Source organism: Megalops cyprinoides, chromosome 20 (assembly GCF_013368585.1).
Source record: "Megalops cyprinoides isolate fMegCyp1 chromosome 20, fMegCyp1.pri, whole genome shotgun sequence".
NCBI lineage: Eukaryota > Metazoa > Chordata > Actinopteri > Elopiformes > Megalopidae > Megalops > Megalops cyprinoides.
In genome coordinates, this window is record NC_050602.1 from 2,157,541 (window position 1) to 2,173,121 (window position 15,581).

Consider the following 15,581-nt stretch of genomic DNA (forward strand, 5'->3'; position numbering starts at 1 on the left):
CACACACACACACACACTGTACTGTACTGGAGAGACTTGGGTCTTGGGTCACTGTTTTCACTGTGTTGAACAATCAAAATATTTTCAGAAAATAAAGCTCAAGCACCAAGGAGATAAGATAGCATTTGTATGTGATAAAATTTGCATAGTTTATTTATGGAAGTAAATTTATAAAAAAAAAAAAAAAAAAAAAAAACACACACACACACACAGTGAAATTTGACATACCAGGTATAACCAACTTGTACAGACCTCTCTGATCTACCCAAGTCAAACAATGTTTTTTTTTTTTTTGTCTGACTGAAAATACAAGATATGCCTGCACAAAATATTATCAAGCATAAATTGACTTGAAAAATAAAAATAATTTTGGTGCCCACCAATATTACAAACTTAAACAATGTTCCCTGCAATTATTACAGGGTTGTTTTTATTCAAAAACTTATACTTTCTCAACAACCACCCCTATTTAACATATAATAAGTGCATTTTTGTTTGTTACTCAAGCTTACATATATTTTCCAGGCTTTGTTGCATATGTAACTTTGTTGTCCTGTTAGTTACTTATGCAACGAAATGGTAATGTTACTTTAACCCCCATTACTTTTCAACCTCTATTTCTCAGCCAATTTACACTGAATTGCAAAAATAAAACAGTCTATGGTTACATCTAAGCATCCAATTACCCACATTCTAGTCCAATCTCAATCTTAATTACAAACCCCCATTATCATAACCAGTATCGGATTTAGGTATGGGCGACATGGGCAGGTGCCCACACAAAAAAATTCAGAATGGTGACATTTGCGCGATCGTTTTAATATCGCTCAATTGCACGTCACATGATATCATGTCACCGTGTGGATCAATTAGCGTTGTTGGAGTGGACACACTGATTCTAGTTTGTGAGCTAGGCAGGCTACTGCCTGGGATTCTGGGAAGGTCTCCCACTCAGAAGTACGAGATGGGGAGAGGGGCGGGGGTAGGTTGACCTCAGGTCTCCCCTGAAGTAGGGGGAGCGGGGGAATCTATCAAATAGCTCACCTCTAACTTTGTACAGTACTAATGCAATTAGTAAAATCAGTCACACTACGAAATGCTACCAAATAAACCACAATTCATTCATAATACTGTGAATATATAGTTTCACAGACATATTGTTGCATTTTTTTGTGGTTTGTGCAAAATCATTAAGATTAATATAAAACCAGTCTGTACACCACCAAGGTGAAGTGGTTTAGTCTTGACTCTTGGTTGACAGTGTCGGAGGGATGGGTAATGTAGTGATGCTCAAGTGCCAAATCAACACAAATGAATAAGAAAAGGTCGAAGCCATCAGGTGCCCAGTTTAGGAAAAAGAGGAAAGAAGAGGAGGAGAAACGCGCAAAAGATGAAGGTATGCAGCTATGTATAACACTTGTGTTTGTTAGCCTATGTTGCTACGTTGCTTGCTATTAGGGTTGGGTATTGTTTGGGTTTTTTCCGATACCGATGTTAAAGCGATACTTTTAAAACAGTACCGGTGCCTAAACAGTGTCTGAACCGATACTTTAAAAAAAAGCACAGAACGACAGTCGACAACATTAAGGAACGGCTTTTTTATTTTTAAGTATATCTGAACTTGAAATTGAACAATAAATTAACTGTTAACAGTTTAAAGTATACTTAAATATATAAATATAAATAAATACAAAACACTTGACAAGTGTTTGCATTGTTAGCATATGTTTCCGCCAAGGTTATAATAGGTTTACATTTTCAAATTCGTTTTTATTTTGATAATATGTTTGTATTCAGTCTGAATTTCCGGTTAGTTTTAGTTAGTTTCACCAGTGTTTTCATTAGTTTCAGTTTAGTTTTTATTTCATGGACTCATTTCTATTTCGTTTTAGTTTATTATAGGGGGGGGGGGTGGGGGGGGGGGGGGGGCAATTGTTGCGATGATGGCTAAGCGGTGACCCGTTCAATGGGTAAATTAACAGCTAGCTAACTTGACCCCCCCCCCCCCCCCCCCCCCCCCATTTGTAGATACTTGCTTGATGTTAAATTTGGTCTGGGTGGTCCTAATTCTTTAGCTGCCAATTTATCCTGCTTACTACGACGACTGAACGGTATTTTTTTAATGCCACGATCGAGTTGCTCTGAGTTGAGGTAACATTAGCCATGTTGACTTTGAATGTGACAAGATCGCTGGCTGCCCCAGCGATCACTACATCAGGTTCCGTATGACGAAAGCACATTAGTGCAAGCCCACCCAGAACCCATACAGATTGCATTACAGCGCCTGCAGTTCGAAAAAATCTATCAAAGCGATCTGTGCGATTTTCAACCAGACTGAAATCGCCCGAAAGGGGCGGTACTCCACGGAACACGACTTGACACTGATTGGACTATGATATTCAGAGGCAGGACAAACTGTCTAGTACAGTCACCGTTAGCGTAGCACTGTGGTAGGATGTGTGATGTGAAAAATAATTCCCTCCCTTTCCTCCTTTGGTGGTGCCTCGCCCGATCGCCCTAAGGAACAAACCGCCCCTGAGTGTGACACCCGCCGCCTTGAATGGATACGACCTCCGCAGTCTTGCATACAATTATTTTTTGTCTTTTCATACTTTATTTTTATTAGTTTTTTAGCAATCATTCTTAGTTTCGTTTAGTTTTAGTTTTACATTTTCTTCGGGTAAATTATTTTATTTCAGTTTACGAAAATGTCTCAAAACCATTACTTTTCGTCTTAGTTTTAGTATACGATAATAACCCTGGTTTCCACTCTTTATCTTTTGTAGCCATGTGTTTCTGTGTACCACATGGAAGCAGCATAGCGCTGTTGCTGTGAAATCAACATCGAATAGATACCAGTTGCCATTTTTCCCCAGAAAGCATTTCACATGGCCTCGGAAAACTGGAGGTGTGCTCCCACATCAGGTGTGACTAAAGGGAAAAAAAATACAGGAAGAAACCGGGCGCCTTAACAACCCTTTCGCACACTTATTTTTTGTGTTTTCATTAGTGTTATTAAGCATCTCACAGTTTTCAGTTAGCATTTGCTATATATTTTAGAGTTATATCGCTGTTTCCTCAAAGCTAAAATTAGCTAGAAATTCTCCAATCTAGTGTTACTGTCGCACTGGTTTTAGCATACGCGCTAAATGGCTAATCACACCGGTGTGAAATGAGGGACCGAAATCTGTGCTGCGATTCGGTCCGGTAGATACCGGTCGTTTAGGAACACCGGGTTTCGGTACCCAACCCTACTTGCTATGCTATTACACATAGGGCAACAATATTCCGTTTTCTGTCCAGCTAGCATACATAACATTGGATATGCAGTAATTTCACACAGTTTCATCATGATAGTGTGTGCAGAAAACCTAAACCTGATGCTAAACCTTAAAACTTACTTCAAATTAGTGCTTTTGCCGCAGGTCTGACTACCACCCTAAAATTTCATTCGTGAATACTCGCAGTTGTTGATGCTGATTGACATCTCATTTCACCTCTTGTTGAAAGAAGTGTTTATTTTGATATCAGGTGGCGCCTTTTTCAAATCGAGGATGAGGAAGAGAGAATATTTCCACAGCTCACAGGTGAAATGAGATGTCAATCAGCATCAAGCTGCCAGTGATAGCAAATGAAATTTTAGGGTGGCACCTGGGGTGGCCAATCAGATATAAGGTGTGTCCAGTGCTACCCCGAACACCCCTCTGGCTCCGCCACTGGCGCAAGGGTTAATAATTTCCAATGCACCAACTGTAACTAGAGACATGTGAGTCGCAGATATATTTACCATTGCTTCATTTAGGCAAAATAAATTTACATTTACATTTGTTTATTTAGCAGACGCTTTTATCCAAAGCGACGTACGAAAGTGCATACAGTAAGTATAGCAGTACAGGGATGAGATGTGTACAGTTCCACAATGAGACAGTAGTTCTCAGCTGAGAGCAAAGTCTGTTTGAGGACACAGTACTGGATAATTTATACAACTACAGGGTATATGGCAACTAACAAGATCCAACTTCAAAACAGTGCAGTGAGTGCCTGAGTAAAGGCGGTAACAAGAAAACAAAAACACAAAAAACACACAGCAATTTTTAACAGCACTGATACAGATGGGGAGCTGAAAGATGATAGCAGACCGCAGTTGGGAATTGAATGGTTGGGGGGGGGGGGGGGGGTTGTGTGATAGGTCAGTCCAGGTAGAGTCTGAAGAGATGTGTCTTCAGACCACGTCTGAAGGATTGGAGTGATGGAGCTGTCCGTAGCGGGACAGGGAGTTCGTTCCACCACTGGGGAACGATGTAGGAGATACGTTGTTGCCTTGCAGAGCAAGAACCTCCTGCTTTGTCTGTGCGAGGAGTAGGGCTGTGACAATAACTGCATCACCACAATACCGCGGTCATGAGATGCCTACCACGGGGTTGAGCTCATTACCGCATCACCACAATTATTTGTTTATTCTAGGGCTGTCAACGGTAATGCATAAAAGCTCCTTTGCGATTAATCTGGAAACTGTAACGCTTTAATGTTTTAACGCAAATTAATCATATTATCAAGTTTGACCGCAACTTCCTTCCATAATTTCAGCGCGGATATTTACCTGGCTGAATTACTGAAAGGCGTGGCAAACGCTGAACGGCAAATTTCGTTTTAACCTTTTCGCATGTAACTTATTTGTTATGGTATGTATGTTACCTTATATGGTTTGTTATGTTTTCATTTGCGTTATTAAGTTTCTTATAGATTTAAGTTAGCATTTGCTATATTTTTAGAGTTAAATCGCTGTTTCCGCAAAGCTAAAATTAGCTAGAATTTCTCCAATCTAGTGTTCTAATCGCACCAGTTTTAGCATATGCGCTGTGGTGTATTGATTAACCACATATTTCTTGTATGGCAACAGTTTATTTAGACTTAAGGATCTATGTTACCAGGATCTATGTGAGCTCAGTGAGCGTTGGTGTAGCACGCATGCGCATTGTTCTTCGACCCTGAAGCGGGCTCAGTAAAGAAGCAGAACAGCGTGTCGATGTCCGTCTCATCAATACATATCATTGGCGACGAGGATGGGATACAAGTTTTCTTGACGGGGAAGGAGAGACACACGGTGTCGGTACTAGTGAGTACAATGGCCCTGTTTGGAGGAATGGGCGAGTTTCAGCCGGAAAATGAGCCGTGGTCGGCGTATGTGGAGCGGCTAGAACAGTTTTTTGAAGCTAACTACGTAGCCGAAGACAAGCAAGTGGCTACGCTGTTGAGTGTAATGGGCGCAACTACATATGGACTTTTGAGAAACTTAGTGCAGCCCCATAAGCCAAAAGACAAGACGTTTGATGAGATAGTGACGGTTTTAAAGGGACATTTTGAGCCAAAGCCGCTGTTGGTAGCAGAAAGGTTCCGCTTCAACCGATGTAATCAAAAAGCTAACCAGCCAGTTGCACAATACGTGGCAGAGTTGAAGCAGTGCGCCGCCAACTGCGAGTTCAGCGCGAACCTGGACTCATCACTACAAGATCGGTTCGTCAGTGGAATACGGAACGAAGCCTGCCAGAGGAGACTACTCGCCGAAAATGATCTCACGTTTGCCAAAGCGTTTGAGATCGCCCTCAACATGGAGACGGCCGACAGAGACGCACGTCAGTTGAGAGGAATGGAGAGCGAGAAGGCGGGAGTTGCCAGCGTCCACAAGGTGAAGCTGCAGGGGGCCAGGAACTGCTACAGGTGCAAAGGAAAAAATCACAATGCAAATGAGTGCCATTTCAAAGAGACCAAATGCCATAATTGTGGAAAAATAGGACACATCAAAAAGGCATGTCGTTCAAAGGCAAGTGCAGAGTGCACAAAATCAAGAGGAATTTGTCAGCAAAAGAAAAACACAAAATATGTCACAGCTGAAGAAGATTCAGACCTTGAAATGTTAACTGTTTTGACTGTCACAAGTGAAGATGCTGATACGTACAAAGCAACATTCTCATTCAATGATGTAGACTTAGAAATGGAGATTGATACTGGGGCCAGGAGGAGTGTCATTTCAGAGATAACCTACAGAAGGCAGTTTTCACACATGCCACTGGAAAAAGCTAAGGTTAAACTCAGAGCGTACAACGGAGGTCACATCCCTGTTTTAGGGCAGATCACAGCGACAGTGGGTTATCAGGGTCAGTCAGCGGTTTTGCCACTTATCGTTGTCAAAGGACATGGAGCCACATTATGTGGTAGAGATTGGTTAAAGCAAATTAGGCTGAACTGGGCAGAGATCAAGTATTTTAATGAACCCAAGTGTAGCTCACTTGAGGAGATGCTCAGTAAATATTCTGAGGTGTTTAATGATGAGTTAGGGACACTCAAAGATGTTAAAGCCTCAATCATAGTCCAAGCTGATGTGCCTCCTAGATTTTGCAAACACAGGCCCCTCCCATTTGCAATGAAGGAGAGAGTTGAAAAAGAGCTAAAAAGGCTGGAGGAAGCTAACATTATATCTCCAGTTAAGCATAGTGAGTGGGCGGCACCGATAGTCCCGGTGGAAAAAAAGGATAAGTCACTCCGCCTGTGTGGCGATTATAAGGTGTCAGTTAACCAGGCACTTGAAACAGACAGTTACCCCTTACCACGTTTAGAGGAGCTGTTAGCAACCCTTAGTGGGGGTAAGATCTTCTCTAAGATCGACTTAGCAGCAGCTTATCAGCAAGTTTTGTTAGATGACGACTCAAAGAAATACACAACCATTAACACCCACAGAGGACTGTTTGTGTATAATAGACTTCCTTTTGGGATCAGCTCCGCCCCCTCCATCTTCCAGAGGGTAATGGAAAACATTATGAAGGACTTACCAGTTGTAGTTTTCCTGGACGACCTTCTGATTATGGGATGCTCAGAGGAAGACCACCTCCTCAACCTTCAAAGAGTCCTTCAACGCTTGAAGGAAAACGGACTGCGAGTTAAACGCTCAAAGTGTGAGTTTGGAAAAACTCAGCTAGAGTACCTGGGCCATGTACTGGATGAGCGTGGCATTCATCCTGCTGAGGATAAAGTGAGAGCCATTCAGGAGGCTCCTGCTCCTACCAACGTTAAAGAGCTCCAGGCTTTTCTGGGACTTTTTAATTATTATGGAAGATTTGTGCCACAACAGAGCACAGTTTTGGCACCACTGTACAAACTGCTCAGAGAAAATGTGACGTGGAGGTGGACAGAGGCAGAACAGTCTGCTTTTGTGAAGTGTAAAAACCTTTTGACGAGTGACCAGGTTTTAGCACACTATGACCCCACCTTGCCACTCACCTTGGCATGTGATGCCTCTGCGTACGGCATTGGAGCAGTGATACAACACACCATGCCCAATGGAGAGGAGAGACCAATTGCTTATGCTTCCCGCACATTGTCTCCAGCGGAGAAAAAATATTCTCAAATAGATAAGGAAGCTCTTGGACTGATTTATGGTGTTACAACACACCATGCCCCTGGAGCCTGAAACTGTGGCTCTGAGGCGCTCAACGCGAGTGAGTAAACCGCCTAAGAGATATATGCAATGAGTCTGTGAACTTACACTGTATACATGATAATGTTCGTTTGTTTTCAATATACAGAGCATTTACCCTCTATGATGTTATAATGGCATAATGCCAAAATGTTCTTTGAGTTAATTGAAGCTAAATGTGGTAATGTGTCATCTGACAGTTGTGGTTCACTAACATAAAACAAAGGGAAAAGAAAGCGAAAGGGTTCAAACGAAATTTGCCATTCAGCACATCTGTGTTTGCCACGTAAAATAAAAAGACCGTAAAATAAAGAATGAGTACATTTCGATTTTTTTGCAGCACTTTATACAAGCAGTGATTGTAGTAGATAGCCTACCGACATCATGAATGTTCAATTATGTTGCATGTTTAACAACCATTAGCCTAATGTTCCCTTACCATCTTCTTATTTGTCATTTGATTTGAAAAATAATTAAAATTGTTTTAATGCGACTACATATAGCCTACCTGTTCATTCTGCTTCAGACGCCATTATTGTATAGCCTACAGAATTATGTGAATTAAAATATAAAATATTAAAATGTTAAATGTAAAATGTTAACATGTAAAATATTTGTAAGTTTGCAATCACTTTCTAAGTTGTAACCAGCCTTCCCGAGAATTTAGCAGAAAAATAAACAAGTTGTTCATGTGCAAACGTTATGGGTTGGTTTTTTGTGTTGCGCGGGGGTCGGAGGGTGGCCCCGGAGGTGGGTAATTTGTTGCTTTATTACCGCGGGAAGAAAAATCATTACCGTCACAGCCCTAGCGAGGAGCAAGACGTCCAGTTGCTGCTGAGTAAAGGGGCCAGGCAGGTGTGTAGGGCTGGATGAGGTCTTTTAGGTCTTAGTAGGGGCTGTCCTGTTGATTGCAGAGAAGGCAAGGGTCAGCGTTTTGAATCTGATCCTGGCTGTGACAGGTAGCCAGTGGAGGGACTTAAGCAGGGGAGTAACATGGGAGAATTTGGGGATGTTGAAGATTAGTCAGGCAGCTGCATTCTGAATGAGCTGCAGAGGCTGCAGGCTGGGAGGCCTGCGAGGAGAACTGTTGCAGTAGTCCAGGCGAGGGAGCACTGTGGCCTGGACAAGGAGCTGCGTGGTGTATGTTGTCAGGAACAGACGAATCCTCCTGATGTTGTGGAGGAGGAATTGGCAGCCCCGTGATGTGTGAGCAATGTACTCCTTGAAGTCTAGGTTGCTGTCAAGGATGACGCCCAAGCTCTTTGCTGATCGAGAGGATGGTATTGTGGTGCCATCGACGGTGGTGGAGAGATCTTGCAGGGGGAAGGGCCGGCTGGGATGAACAGCAGTTCTGTTTTCTTGAGGTTCAGCTTCAGATGGTGGGATGTCATCCATTTGGAGATGTCAGCCAGGCATGTGGAAATCCTTTCGTTGACCTGGGGGGTAGAGGGAGGGAAAGAGAAAAAGAGTTGGCATCAGAGTTGTCGTCAGCATAACAGTGATAGGAGAAACCGTGTGATTTGATAACTGAGCCAAGTGAGTTGATGTAAATTGAGAAAAGCAGGGGTCCCAATACTGAACCCTGTGGGACTGCTCTAGTGAGAGGGGTGGGTGCAAAGGTGGAACCTTTCCAGTAGGTCTGGGAGGATCTACCAGTCAGGTAGGACTTGAACCAAGAGAGGGCAGTCCCAGAGATGCCTATCTCTGACAGCTTTGAGATTAGTGTTTGGTGGTTGACTGTGTCAAAAGCAGCGGAGAGATCAAGGAGGATGAGGACGGATGACAGGTTGAAGGCTCTAGCAGTGTGGAGAGCCTCTGTCACTGCCAGGAGTGCAGTTTCTCTTGAGTGGCCAGCTCTGAAACCTGACTGGTGGGGGTCTAGGAGGTTGTTCCTGAGAAGAAAAGGGGACAGTTGGTTAAGTACTGCATGTTCCAGGGTTTTGGATAGAAATGAGAGGAGAGATGCTGCTTGGTGTTTCATAACATCTGATGGATTATTGGATGGTATCTCCAGGAGTGGAGTAACCAGAGCTTTCTTGAGGTCTGTGGGGACAATACCAGAGATTACTGAGGTGTTGATAATTGAGTAAAGAAATGGAGGCGATCTCACCAGATGTAAATTGGAGCAGAGTAGAGGGGATGGGGTCCAGAAGGCAGGTTGTGGCATGGTGGTCTGAGATGAGTTGAAGCACAGCCAAATTGTTGAGCGGCATGAAAGAGGACAGGTGGTTGATGCAGTTGGTTGTGGTAGTCAAGGGTGTTGTTGAGGGAGTGAGGGAGTCCGGATGCTGATCACCTTTTCCTCAAAGTAAACCCTAAAATCATTGGCAGAAAGGAGAGAGGGGGAGGGAGGAGGAGGAGGGGAGAGGAGGGTTGAGAAGGTGGAGAAAAGTTTTTGTGGGATAGTTATGTTATTATTAATTTTGCATTGGAAGAATGAGGACTTAGCTGATGTTGTTGCAGTTGTGAATGCTGTTAGCAGAGAGTGGTAGGTAGCCAGGTTCACAGAGGATCTAGATTTCCTCCACTTCCTCTCGGCAGCTCGTGGTACAGTCCTGTCTGAGCGGAGTGAGTCAGTCAGCCATGGACAGGAGGGTGACTGTCATGATGGCCTGGAGACAGTAGGGCAGAGTGCATCTAAGGATTGAGAGAGACGTGTTAAAGACTGATGTAGCAGACTCAGCAGCATGATGGAGAAGGAGGGAAGGGGAGGGAGGGTAGAGAAAACAATGGAGGTGAACGCAGAGTGGGAGAGATTGTGGAAGTTTCTCCTGAAAGTGGAGGTGGGGGGTCAGTAGGGGAGTTGAGGGTGGAGGGGAGAGTGAGGAAGAATGATGCGAAACAGTGGTCCGATACGTGGAGGGGAGTCACCATGGGGTGGGTTGTGGCACAGCTTCTGGTGAGTACAGGGTCTAGCTGGTTGCTGGTCTGTATGAGAAGGTTGGTTGGTCCTCTCTTTCAGAGAGACGTGATAGGCACTGGTATTTATTTATTTACAAAGCCCTTATTGGCAAATTACCGTCCTATATTACATCTCTTCTGGACAGATCAGTAGGGACTTAACTCGGACACATGACTGGCTCACACTCCATGTACCTAAAGTGAATTCTGAATTTGGAAAGACCGCATTTAGATTTTACACTCCATTCACATGGAATAAGCTACAGAGCACTTTAAAAATGGATAGTCTCATGAGTTATGAACAATTTAGAAGCAAGATTTTAAACCTTCCCAAAACAAAATGCAATCTGTGTATCAATCTTAAATGTCTTAAAGTACATTGAAAACTTTTAAGTTTTCTCTCTAAATTCTATCTGCCCAGTGCCGGCCAGAAGCAGATGGGCTCCCCCTCTGAGCCGCGTTCTGCTGAAGGTTTCTTCCTGTTATTAGGGAGTTTTTCCTTGCCACTGTTGCCGTAGCCAATATTGCATTCTTCTATTGTGTTTTGTTAATTAATCATACTGTAAATTCTGTTGATTACTTTTCCATGAATGTTTTTATTTTGTTTTATTTTTATTTATTTATTTTTATCTTCAGGTCTCTCTTGAAAATGAGATCTTTATCTCAATGGGATTTACCTGAATAAATGAAGGTTAATATAATATGTAATAGATCACTATGTACCAGAGCTGAAGTAAATAGCTCATGTGAGACCTGCGTAAAGCCTGTGGGGTCATGGGTAGCAGGTAACTGAGCGGTTGCAGCGACTACGTCACTCTCCGAGACCTGGCTAACTAGCGTTGTTGCCGACAGGGTAGAGGCAATTTGCCTTTAGCTCAACTGGCAACGATGCTGGTCATAAGGGGTCATACAGAACTTTGACATCACTGACTGCTAACTTCAGATTAAATTTCTTTTTGGGAGATATTCTGCTGTGCTCTCTGGTGGAAGCACTCAAATAAACTCATTAAATGTCTTCCTGTCATGTGGCCACTCTTGTACTGCAAAGACATTCATCTTCAATGAGGGCCATGTTCAGTTAAAAGCCAATAGAGATGTCCTTTGTGGACTTACACAAAGAAATATAACTTCTTACAAAGATGAAATTTCAGTGGGGGGGTTGATTAATTAAATCAAAATTCATGATTACAGGGATAGGTTTCTCAAAAAGTGAATAATCCCCTACTGTCCCAAAGAACAACTCTAGATTGCACAGTGAAAGACCATGGAGGCTATGTGGGTTTGAATTCATTCAACAGCATACTGAAAAAGAACATGACTAAACAGGACAAGATGGCCTCATTACCTAATTTGGAGTGAGCACAATGTTCAGAGCTGCCCTCCTCTGACTGTGCTAAACATCATGGAAGCCACCCAGGGAGCTCATCTCCAGTTAGTGTGTCTCATTTCAACCCCACTCAGCAATCTGATATCCTGTTCACTTCAATCCACATTAAATTATTGCTGTGTTCTTAATTCAAATTTGTGTATATGCTCGCACCAATAGATTCATGATCGTTCATTGATTCGATTGGAGCACTTCATTGTGTAATTCCTGCTGACTTCAGCCACACTGAAAATGTAGTGTTGCTTCAAGATTAAAATTTGAAGCCTTTGAATCATTTCCTGCATCAGTGAAGAACACTTGAGAATTCCTGGGGGGGAAAATGACCATGTTCAAGTGAATTTGAAACACAGTTATTAAATTCACACTTAATGTTAGGAGCTATTTGAATTAAATGGCATAAAGACAAGCTCTCCAGCACAGGCATCTACAGAAAATGACGTGGAGAAGTAACGTACATCCCATTCTGTTAACATATCACTGCGTTGGTAGATAAGAAGCGGCCATGAAAACAGATTCATCAGCAAAACGGTTTACCTGCAAAGCCTCAAATCTGATGAATGGACATTTCGGTTCCAGGAGTACGGGAGAATTAGCCGGTCGTATCAAAAAATGAGAATTCCTAAGCGATGCACCGCTCTCCAATTTGATGTGCCGCTTTTACATGTGTGCCAGGAGGAACTCACTGAGGAGTGTGTGGGGTGGGTATGAAAAGGCTGTTTACGAGAGACACAGAGTCATCTCACTTCATTTTTGTCACCTGAGGGGAAAATATTTTTGTTCAGGTGAGAGTGCAACGCTCTCACTCATTAGAATTACACGACAGAATGGCAGATTTTTGCACCCTAACAGAACGTTTGGGATACATTTTCACCGTTGCTCAATCGTAAAACCTGAGGTATTACTGCCTATCTGCTCTGTTTTAAACTGTTTCTTTATGGTGAATTAAGATAAAACAACCTAATGAAATGTATTACTTGCACTAGGGGTGTAAACCACTGGCCCAACAGTCGTACAATATTGATACATAAGCAACATTTCAATTTCGGGTACATTTCGATTAAATATGCTTTAATATGAAAAATATTCTGTGCTTTTAGAGAATTGCTGCGGATCAAAGCACTCAATGTTGAAGGATAACTAGGATTGTCGCAATTTTTTAATTTTAATTTTAATTTTAAAGAATGTAAGTAAAAGTGTGAATGTGGTATATAGGCCTACTGGTTGGGTGATTCTCATGAACTATGTCCAAGTGATGTCAAAATCTAAATAAGCAAACTTGAGTGATTTTTTTTTACTGCAATACATAAAATACAGTCTGTAGTTTTTAATTATGATAACATTTCACATGAAAAAAACATTTAAAGCATTTTATGAAAGTTTTATAAGGGCGTGCACCAGTAGCCTATAATTCTCATTACCGATATGTTTTATGATGAAGGAAAAAACTAAAAAGGTCTATTTTACTGAACTTTTCACATTTAGACAAACAAGTGCATGAAATGATCATAACAGTAGGCTACATTAAAAGTAGTTTTCAAAACATTTTAATATATTTTTTAAGTAAAATTTCTCTCATTGCCAGAATAAGCCATTTGAAGTACCATTTTTCAAATTATCTCTTTGTCAATTGAAACCGTTCTTAACATTTTTTTAAAGAATGCTCATCCAACTAAGGTTCTGTACGCTTATTTTTAGAATGTTCACTTAGCATTGTTGTGGCTAACATTTTGTCACCCCCATGTTAAGTCTATGGGCATTTCATCGCAGTTTGTTCAGAATTGTAAATGTTAATTCAAAAACTGTACATTACACAAAAACATGAGTTAGAAAAGGCACGAGCTACCTTAAATACATTGTGAGTGAGAAAGAAGTAGCTTAACAATTTAATGTATGCGTAGTGTAAAATTGTTGGAGTAATTGCAGTTTTGAACATGAAATTTCACTTGTTTTGTCACTGTATCTACTCGATAGCTAATTAGTTTTAATACTGTACTATACCTACTAGCCTACTAGCTAGCGAAACTATGTAAGATAGCTAGCTAGCTAGCAATATTAGCTTAAATAAAGAAAAAAAGAATTTACTTCAAGATGCTTCTTCAGGTTAGATGTCGACTCTTTTGAAGAGGATAGCAGTTTGGTTGCTGGCAAACACAGCTTGCATTGTACTGTTATGTTGCGACCTTTGCCAAATTAGTAAGTAAAATGGTCCCGGTATTTCCATGATATAAATGTGTTGTGCTGGTTGTTTTCTGTCTCACTCTCCATTCTACTGTCTTGTGAGTCAGGCAGGCTGCGTGCTTTTTCCTTTTTTTTTCGTGAGGGGCATATGGGAGATACACCCCGGAGTTGCCTATCATTGGATAGATTTTCCAACTGTCCAATAAACATTAAACAAAAAAATAAATGAAATTACATGAAATAAAATCCAATGTAATCCCTTCAGTAATCTAAATATTTTTAAAATGTAACTGTAATTTGATTACCATCAATTTAAATGATAACTGTAATGGAATACAGTTACTCATATTTTGTATTTGAAATACGTAACGCAGTTGCATGTATTCCGTTACTCCCCAACCCTGGTTGTTCCACCCCTTACTCACACTAATGCTAGGCTTCCACACAGCGAAACATCTCGCAAATGTTACCTGATGAATTTTTCACTCTGGGGGGGTGGTCGACAAGCACGTTTGACTGTCCTGTTAGTAGCAAGTGTAGTTGTGGTGCGGTGACATAGCGGGCTGGCACGCTAGCTAGCTAGCAAGCTATTGTAGCCAGCAAGCCAGCTAGCTAGCTATTGTAGCAAGTGATTCAGCTAGCGTGTGAAGTCAACCAGTCAACTGTGATGAAATGGCATAGACATTGCATTGTGTATGCTCTCCACCAATTTAATTACCTCCCATTTTCTATGCCGTTCATGTTCTGAATACAATGGTTTTATTAAGCCATTTAAATTATGTTGTGCACATCAGCATTTTGTACAACACCGTGAATAAAATTCACGTATGTGCTTTTGCTATTACCCCCTATAGCCTACCTCCCGCTTTAAAACATAAATTTTATTAAGCCAATTAAATTATACTGTGCACACATCAATATGTTCTAGAACAGTACATAGAATAAAATGCATAAATGTGGTAACCTCCCGCTCTTTTCGAGTTCATGTTATGAATAAATTAATTTTGTTAAGCCAATTAAATTATGTTCCACGAATATCGATGAAAATGCACTAATACGGCTATTTTGCGCTCATTTCAAGTTCATTTTGGGAGGCAATACTCCCAAAATAATGGATATAAAAATGGGTTTGCAATCCTCTTGTCATGTTCGTTGTCATTATGGACCGGCTGCGCAGAATATTGGCACTCACCCTCCTTTATTGCTGGAGAAGACGGCGACGTCACCACAGATATTGGGTTCATCCCATTCGTCAGCCCCACAAGACCATCTGCGAGTACCACCACCATGTACAAGAGCTGCACTTGGATGACGGCCTTTTCCAGCAATATTTCAGGCTCACTAAGGCGCAGTTTGATGACCTGCTAACCCGAGTTGGGCCCCGGATTGCCAGGAGAGACACTCAAATGTGCAAATCTGTTGGGCCACTATTTGCCTTCGGTGAGTATACATTGTCAAATCTGAATTACAGCATGACATTTTTTTGTTTTAACATCAATCCAGTAAACATGGTATGCAGGCCTACATTTATGGTTGTGCTGAGGGTTTCCTTCAGCAGTGGAACTTGCCGAACTGCTTTGGCGCCATTGATGGAAAGCATGTTGTCATCCAGGCCCCCTCCAATTCCGGATCTCTCTTCTGCAG